We start from the raw sequence: 9,542 nt of genomic DNA on the forward strand, positions 1-9,542 counted from the left end.
CTCTCCTGCCGCTCGGCCCGCCCAGGAGCTCGCCCCCCGAGCGGGGCCAGCCCCAGCCCCAGCCCCAGCCCCAGCCCCAGCGGCCCGGCCGGGCGTGAGCACCTCCGGGGGGGCTCCTCTCCGGCGCTTCAGCACCCCGCTAGGGAGAGAGCTGCCCCCCACCCCCAGCCTCAGCTTCCCCCGCTGCAGCCCGAGCCCATTGCGCCCTGTCCTGCCGTCTGCCCCCGCGGGGAGGTCTCTCCTCAGCTTCGTGTCGCCTTACCCATCATTCATGGGCGGATTTATCCCCCGGGCTTGCCCGCACACGCACGTTGCACTGTCCTTTAAAGCCCAGTTTATAGCGTGTGGCATCAAAGCGTCCGGCTCTGGAGCAAACCCCGTTTAGTTTTAACCCAGAAGTGGCAGGGGAGCTACCCAGGTGGCACGGGTGCTGGGTAGGGAGTTGAAGGCTGCTGTCAAATCCCCCTCCGTCTGCTCCAGACTAAACAGACGCAGTCCCCTCTGCTTCTCCTCAGAAATCACCTTTTCCAGGTCTCTAGCCCGAATCCCTGCCTGAGGCGTGGTTAGGGATGATTTGGGGGGCCGGTTCTGCTGCGGGCGGAGGCTTGGACTAGCCCTGACCGCCGGAGGTCCCTGCCAGCCCCGCTTCTCTAGGACCCGATCCCTATCCAAACCATCCTACACACATCCATAGTCTAAACTCAGCATAAAACTACCTACCATCAACCCTGGCACCGTGCAGACCTCGCACCCCGACGAGCCCCGGGGGCACCATGGCAGCCAACATCCCGCTGCTACAAAAGGTTGTTCGCAGACTCTCAAGAGACCCCCCCAAGCAGAGGTCGTGCCCCTGCTACAGAGGGAGGCAACCCCGATCTGACCGGGGGGGAAATCTCTTCCTGCCTCCGAATGCAACATCAGTCCAACCCTGGGCAGAGGGGCAAGACCCTCTACCCAGGACCCTGTGGGGTTGGTGCCCGAAGGAGCATTGGCACAGCCCGGTCCCCACCCGCAGCCAGCGTCTCTGGGGGAGGCTGAAACCCCCCGGGCACACGGGGCAGAAAGAGGGGAGAGCAACCAGCAAGGCCCAGGCGCCTGGAAACTCCCCATAGGAGACCAGGCGTCACTGCGCAGATGCCCGAGAAGCTGGTACATGAGCCGCTGGGGAGCCAGGGGCACGGCTGACGCAACCCGTGTCACCTCGCGATGTCACCCCCTGGCAACCCAACGCCGGCGACATCGCAGGGCTGGAGCGGATGGGACGCCAAGCCAAAAGTGGGCCACCGGTCCCTGCAATCCCAGGTCCAGAGCGGCTGCCACCTGCCTCTGTCCAGAGGCGTTCCCCACCGCGCACCTTTTCCGGGGGGCAGAGGGCCCGAACGTCCTGCAGACAGCCCAGGGACAGACGCATCCCTGATGCGAGGCCACGGGGTCCCTGGGAGGACTGGAGCGGGCCCAGGGGTCTTCAGGCCGGGTGCCCCATCTGAGCGTAGGGACCTGGCGCCACCCGGAGGTGAGCTGGTGTCACGGCAAAGCCGAGCAAGAGCGCACCCCTGGGGTAGTTTGCTCTGCTAGGTGCCTATTGCTGGGGCAGTTCAGGTCAGCTGGGAGGCCGAGGGGAGCTGGGGGTAGGTGTGGGCAGCCGTATGCATGGGCTGCTGTAGCCCTTTGCAAGGGGCGTGGAGCTACACAGGATAGGGCCCAGCAGGCTTGTCACTGCCACCCCTTCCCCGTGACCCCCGGGGAGGGCCAGTGCCCTTCCACTCCCTAGACCCCAGCACCCTGCTCCATGGAGGAGCTGCTCCATGGACCCAGATATTCCCCCGGGGCATGAAACACCCCCTTGGCGCAGGGGGCGGGGATCTGTGCAGCTGTTTCTCCATCTGAGGGACCTTTGGGTGGATCTGTGGTCCCTGAAATCCTACCCTGTGCAATGCTGCCGGCTGCTCCGTGCTCTGGGACCCTCCGCAGCCCTTCCCTTTGGGCCGGATGCCGCCCTGCCTGCTTCACCCCCGATAGGTCCGAGCTGCGGCGTGCTGCCCGATTTGAGGGCAGCCTCCACCCTCCTTCTGCAATGGGCGATGCACCGTTCTCAGCTGCTTTTATAGCCTCCAGGAGAAAATCGCCTCTGTGGTTGCCTCCTAGAGAAGCGGGGCTGGAAGGGAGCTGCAGAGGTCACCTCTAGTCTAAGCCCTGCCTGAGGCAGGATCAGCCCTGTCCAAACCAGCCCTGACACATCCATCATCTAAACTCGACGTAAAACTGCCCTCAACCCTGACACGACACAGACTTCACACCCAAACCTGCTGCAGGCAAAGCAGGGCAGCCAATGTCCATATACACTCAAGAGGTCCCGGGTAGAGGGCCACAGCCCCTGCTACAGAGGAAGGCTCCCCTCTTCCCCCCAAATCCATACCAATTTGACCAGGGGGTAAAATTTCTTCCTGACCCCAAATGCAGCATTGGACTGACCCTGAGTGGAGGGGCAAGACCCTCTAGCTAGTAATGGCTTTGCTCCTAATAGGAGAGTAGTCACACCCCAGTTTAAGTCCACAGGCTTAGCTGCAGCCAACACCCAATGACTTTGGGGAGGCTTAAAACCCCCCTGACATGTATAGCAGAAAAAAAAGATGGGAGGAAGCAATCAGCAAAGCCCAGAAGCCTGGGAAATCCCCATGGAAGAAAATAGGCATCACTACACCCAAATCACCCCCAAGCAGTGGTTGCCCAGCCTCCTCTTGAACACCTCCAGCGATGGAGAGCCCACTGCTCCCCTGGGCACCTGCCCCCTGCTTCCCTGCTCTGACAGCGAGGCTTTCTTTTTTCCGGGGAGCCAATTTAAATGGACTTTGCTGCAGATTCAAGCCCTCCTCTCTGCGGCAAGAGAGAAAAGGTGCTTTCCCCCTTCTTTATGAGCCCTTCAGGTATTTCACTCCTGCCTGCTGCTTCCAGTGGCAGCTGGGCTGTGTGTCAGTCCAGCGCCAGCCTGGTGGCAGGGAGCACGGTGGGGCCATGCCTGGCTTACCAGTGGCACCCCCAGAGTTGGCCCTTTGATTACTTGTGTTTCGGTAGCCTCAGGTTTCTGTCCTCTCTCCACTACGTCGGATTATTCTCCCTTCATTTCAGGACTATCTGTAATTCTCCCTTCTGCTCACCAAGCAAAGCACACTGGACAGTGGCCCTCAAACGAGTCCAAGGAGCCAGTGGGCACTGCCCCAGTGACGGTCTGGCTGGAGACGGGGTTGTCCCGCCGTCCCCCGGGAACCCGCCCAGCCACAGCCTCCTTCCTGGTGAGATACATCACACGCTTAGCCAGGGCCAGGAGGACGCTGACCGGGAGGTCCTGGGCCTTAGTGGGGCTGTGGACGGGGAGTGCATAAATAAAGAGGCGAGGAGAGAAATGCAGCCAGGACCTCAGCACGAGGTGCTGGAGGGGGTGGTGCGGGGGCTGCAGCCTGGCACTGCGGGTGGGAACCGCCCTAGCACAGGACCGGGGTGAGGCTGCCCCTCTTCTCCCCAGACTCCAGGCCTGGCCCCTCCAGGGTGCAGGGGCCACGCTCGTCCTCCTTCCCCGAGCCCCTCCTTGGCCTCTTTCCTCCACCTCGCTCAGGTCTTGCCCAGGCCCTGCAAAGCTCAGCTGCTGCTGGAGCTGGACGACGTCCATCTCTGGGGGACGGCCGTCCCCTTGGGCCTGGCTGAAGTGTGATGGGGGCAATGGGGTGAAGGGGGACTCAGACAAGGGGGGGGCGAGCTCCTGACCCTTCCTTCTCTGCCCCCTGCCAGACAGACATGGGTGGGGGATAGAGGAGCAGCTCCTGCCAAGGGGCATTTGCCTTTGGGGGAGACCCCCTGGCTGGGGACTGAGGTTCCCCCTTCAGGAGCCGCTCTCAGGCACGGAGGGGGCAGCCGGGCGATCCGGTTTAGATTCACTTTGAGACCCTGAGAGTCGCAGCCCCGCCCCGCCGTGAGGCAGGGCAGCGCAGCTATTCCCCATGCGTTGATGGGAAACCGAGGCACAGTCTGCAAGCCTGGATGTCACCGGCCTAACTCACACGGGTTTCCAACACACATGTCAAGGACCCGTGTCCAGGGAGGACAGGTGGCCAGCTGTCAGGTGCTAGTACAGTGTCTTGCCATGGGGTGGCAGGACAGCCTGAAAGATCTGGGTTTGGGTCCTGGTTGAGGCACATCCATCCCTCCAGCTCTGACACCCGGGGCGCTCTGCTGCCCGTCTTTCTGAGGACAACTCCACCCCGTAGCCTAGTCAGTGAAACCGGTGTAAAGCAACACCATGCGCATCTGCTCCTGGCTTCTAGCGTACAGCCCGGCTGCACTGGTGTCAGACCGTTGGGTGTTTCATAGTTTCATAGTTTCTAGGGTCGGCAGGGATCTGAGCAGATCATCTAGTCTGACCCCCCCGCCATGGCAGGAAAGAGTACTGGGGTCAAACGACCCCAGCAAGGTGTTCATCCAGCTTCCTCTTAAACACCCCCAGGGTAGGAGCCGGCACCACTTCTCCTGGAAGTTGGTCCCAGACCCTAGCCGCCCTGACCGTGAAGTCACGCCTCCTGATGTCTAACCTAAATCTGCCCTCTGCCAGCTTGTGACTGTTATTCCTGGTCAGTCCTGGCGGTGCTTGGGGGAACAGGGACTCCCTCAATGCCTGCTGGTCCCCCCTGAGTAGTTTGTAACAGGCCACTAGATCCCCCTCAGCCCTCTCTTGTGCAGGCTGAACAGGTTCAGGTCCCGTCGCCTCTCCTCGTAGGACCTGCCCTGCTGCCCCCAACCATGTGGGTGGCCTCCTCTGGCCCCTCTGCATGCTGTCCACATCCCTCCTGCAGTGCGGCGCCCAGAATTGGATGCAATACTCCAGCTGCGGCCTGACCAGTGCCACATCGAGGGGGAGGGTCACCTCCCTGGACCTGCTCGAGATGCATCTGTGGATGCAGGACAAGGTGTGGTCGGCCTTCCTGACCGCGTCCCCACGCCGCCGGCCCATGTTCATCTTGGAGTCAATGATGACCCCCAGATCCCTCTCCACCTCTGTGCTGACAAGAGGGGAGTTCCCTAACTTGTAGGTATGGTGCCGGTTGGTCCTTCCCAGGTGTAGCACCTTGCACTTGTCTGTGTTGAAACCCATCCTATTCTCGTCCGCCCACCCCTGTAACCTGTCTAGGTCTGATTGCAACATGTTGCATCCTTCCAGTGTGCCCACGTCCCCCCACATCTTAGTGTCATCAGCAAATTTGAACAAGTGCTTTTTACCCCCTCGTCCAAATCGCTGATGAAGATGTTGAACAGTGCGGGCCCGAGGACCGAGCCCTGCGGACCCCACTGCCCACGTCCTTCCAGGTTGAGAAGAACCCATCTACTACCACCCTCTGGGTGCGGCCCTCCCGCCAGTTGGCGACACATTTGACTGTGTGGGTGTCTACACCACAGCCTCCAGGTTCTTAATGAGAACGGGGTGAGAGAGGGTGTCGAAGGCCTCCGAAAGTCCAGGAAGACGATGTCCACTGCTACCCCTGCGTCTAATGATCTGGTGACCTGATCATAAAAGGCCACCAGGTTGGTCTGACAGGACCTGCCACTGATGAACCCGTGCTGGTTGCCCCTAAGCATGCAGTCTCCTGCTGGCCCATCGTGGATGTGTGCCAGCATAATTTTCTCGAACAGCTTGCCTAGGATCGAGGTGAGACTAACCGGGCCCTCCTTCCTGGCTGCTTTGAAGATGGGGACCACGTTGGCCCCCCTCCAGTCCTCCGGTACCTCTCCAGAGCACCACGAGTGCTCGTACAGCTGTGCCAGGGGACCTGCAATGACCTCGGCCAGTTCCTTTAGTACTCTAGGGTGGAGATCATCCGAGCCGGCTGACCTGAATACGTCCAACCCCTCCAGAAGCCCCCTAACTAAATCCTTGCTAACCCGTGGCCCAGGTGTGCCTCCCCCGGGGCCCGAGGGGGGCCCAGCAGGGAGGTGGCTGTTCTGGTACCTACTTAGGAAGACGGAGGCAAAGAAATCGTTAAACATGTTAGCTTTGCTGTCTGGTGTGACGACCAAGTTTCCCATGGCGTGCTGCAAGGGCGCCACATTACCTGGGACCTGCTTTTTACCCCCTATGTATTAAAAAAAAGACTTCTTATTGTCCTTAATCTGGGAAGCCAGTCCCAGTTCCATCTCTGCCTTGGCCTTCCTGACTGCCCCCCTACATCCCCGAGCAACTACAGAATAGCCCTCCCTGGTGATGACCCCTTCCTTCCATTGGGTGTAAGCCTCCTTTTTAGCTAGGAGACATTCCCGGATACTTTTGGTGAGTCACGGAGGCTTGTGTGCTCTCCTGCTCCCTTTGATCCTCGTTGGGATTACCTTCCTTCAAGGACAACAAAAAGTCCTTTTTCAGATATGTGGGGAGCCGGAGGAAAAGCAAGGGCAATGTTGGACCCCTGCTAAACCAGATGGGGCAACTGACAACTGACGCCCAGGAAAAAGCCAACCTATTAAATAGGTACTTTGCATCAGTCTTTCATCAGTCCCACGGGATGCACATGCCTGCTATGGGACAGGGAGATCCGGCTGACGGGGATCCCCTACCCTCCATCAATGCTGACCTCGTGAAGGAACACCTTGAGAAGCTGGATACCTTCAAGTCAGCCGGCCCTGACAACCTGCACCCCAGGGTACTCAAGGAGCTGGCGAGCGTGATAGCCCAGCCCCTGGCACGGGTCTTTGAAAACTCCTGGTGCTCTGGTGAAGTGCCCGAAGACTGGAAGAAGGCCAATGTGGTGCCGATCTTCAAGAAAGGGAGGAGAGTGGATCCGGCTAACTACAGGCCCATTCGCCTGAACTTCTATCCTGGGGAAGATCTTAGAAAAGTTTATGAAGGAGGCCATCCTTGAGGGACTGGCCCAGGCTAACATCCTAAGGGACAGCCAGCACGAGTTTGTTGCGGGTAGGTCTTGTTTGACCAATCTCATTTCCTTCTATGACCAGGTGACCTATCACCTGGACAAGGGAGAAGAGATTGAAGTCATATATCTTGACTTCAAAAAAGCTTTTGATCTGGTATCCCATGATCACCTCTTGGCCAAACTGCCCAGTTGTGGCCTTGGCTCCACCACGATCCGCTGGCTGGGAAATTGGCTTTGTGATCGGACCCAGAGGGTTGTGATTGATGGCAGTCACTCATCGTGGTGCCCTGTGACCAGTGGGGTCCCTCAAGGCTCTGTCCTGGGACCCATCCTGTTCAACTTCTTCATTAACGATGTGGACAGTGGAGTCAGGAGTGGACTGGCCAAGTTCGCCGATGACACCAAACTTTGGGGCAAAGCATCCACACCAGAAGATAGGCGGGTGATCCAGGCTGACCTGGACAAGCTCAGCAAATGGGCAGCCGAGAACCTCATGGTGTTTAACACCGAAAAATGCAAGGTTCTCCACCTTGGGAGGAAAAACCTGCAGCACCCTTATAGGCTCGGCAGTGCTACGTTGGTTAGCACTACAGAAGAAAAAGACTTGGGGGTCATCATTGACCACAAGATGAACATGAGCCTGCAATGCGATGCTGCGGCTAGTAAAGCGACCAAAATGCTGGCGTGCATCCATAGATGCTTCTCGAGCAAATCCCGGGACGTCATTCTCGCCTTGTACTCGGCCTTGGTGAGGCCGCAGCTGGAGTACTGCGTCCAGTTTTGGGCTCCACAATTCAAAAAGGATGTGGAGAAGCTTGAGAGAGTCCAGAGGAGAGCCACGCGCAGGATCAGAGGTCAGGAAAACAGACCTTACGATGACAGGCTGAGAGCCACGGGACTCTTTAGCCTGGAAAAGCGCAGGCTCGGGGTGATCTGGTGGCCACCTACAAGTTTATCAGGGGTGACCACCAGGATCTGGGGGGACGTCTGTTCACCAGAGCGCCCCAAGGGATGACGAGGTCGAACGGTCACAAACTCCTGCGAGACCGTTTCAGGCTGGACATAAGGAAGAATTTCTTTCCTGTCCGAGCCCCCAAGGTCTGGAACAGCCTGCCAGCGGAGGTGGTTCAAGCACCTACATTGAACACCTTCAAGAGCAAATTGGATGCTTATCTTGCTGGGATCCTATGACCCCAGCTGACTTCCTGCCCTTTGGGCAGGGGGCTGGACTCGATGATCTCCCGAGGTCCCTTCCAGCCCTTATGTCTATGAAATCTATGAAATCCTTTGGGCTTGGAGGATCGTCTCCTTAAGGAGCGACCACTCTCCTTGGACACCTGGCTCCCCTCCGGCCCGGGACCTCAGCGCTTCTCCAACTATCCTCATGTTTGGGACATGAAGGGCTTGCCCAAGGCCATGCAGCGAGTCTGTGGCAGAGGAGGGGCAGCTTAAGGGAGCAGACACACTGCCTCAGACCCAGTGCCTCTCTAGCAGCTCACCAGGCAGCTTTCTCTGCTGTACCCTATTCCCTGCCAGGGCTCCCACGTGCTCTGCACACAGCTGGGGAAGCTCCCCTTGCTGCTGCCAGCAGACAGCTGCAAGGGGGTAATTAAGAACAGCCTGAATGGAAAGACTCTGCTGCCGAAAAGGACTTGGGCTTTTATAAATTCACATCCCAAGGTGGGGAGCGAGGCCCAGAGCCAGCTGCAGAAGCACTTCTGGACACTGGGAACACCTGCATTGCTAGCAGCCAGAGGCCTCCGCCACAGGCTTCCTGTATGAGTGCCCGCTCCCCAGCCCTTCGTGCTGCAGGCAAATGCAGAGCGTTGAACGTGCTGCACGGGGAACCTCACCTCTGTGGCTCTCGGGGCTCCAAAGCTCGGACTCCATCCAGCTCAGCACTGGTTTTGGGGTGTTTTTTGCTCCTGGTGCACCTCGGGGCTGTCTGGGTCTCCCCGTGTTACACTCAGCTGCTCTTTGCTGCTCGCAGTAGACACACAAACCCCGATCCACAACTCGATCCCTGAGAAGGCTGGCCAAAAAACGACGGCGGCCCGTTCCCAGAGAGCTCTCAGCAACAGGCAGCAGCAAAGCCAGGGTCTCCAGAGACACTGGGGCTAAACCGCAGGCTTCCTCCCTCGTTGCCCATCAGCCTTTGGCCTGGAGGCGAGAAGTGGGGAGCGTGGGACCTGCGCAGTCATCATCACTGGCATGGGGACGGAGTAGGACAGAAGTCACTGCGGGATGTCCCTCAAGGCCCAGGCCTGGAGTAGAGGTGCAGGGAGCTGTCATGGGGCGAATCTGGGCTCTTCCAGGTGGTCCAGCGCGAGGAGGAGGGGTACCATCCCCAAATCACCTGGGCGGGTCTGGCAGTGGCCCCTCGTGCCGTCCCCCCAGGAGTTGGGGGTGTTCAAGACATTTGCACTTGTCACTACACGCACCAGTGGAGTTTCAGCCAGTGTCTGTGCCAGCATACAAGATTATATGAACTGCCAGGCACTGGGTGAGACCATCTTGCCCAGTCTCCTGTTTCAAACTACCTGCCGCTGCCAGCTCTACCTGCTCATGCTCTGCATCCTGCCCTTGCATCCCGCCCTGACAACATGGTCGGATAACCAGGGCAAGGGCGAAAGA

This window comes from Crocodylus siamensis, chromosome 1 (genome assembly GCF_052110815.1).
Source record: "Crocodylus siamensis isolate JL-2025a chromosome 1, ASM5211081v1, whole genome shotgun sequence".
Classification (NCBI taxonomy): domain Eukaryota; kingdom Metazoa; phylum Chordata; order Crocodylia; family Crocodylidae; genus Crocodylus; species Crocodylus siamensis.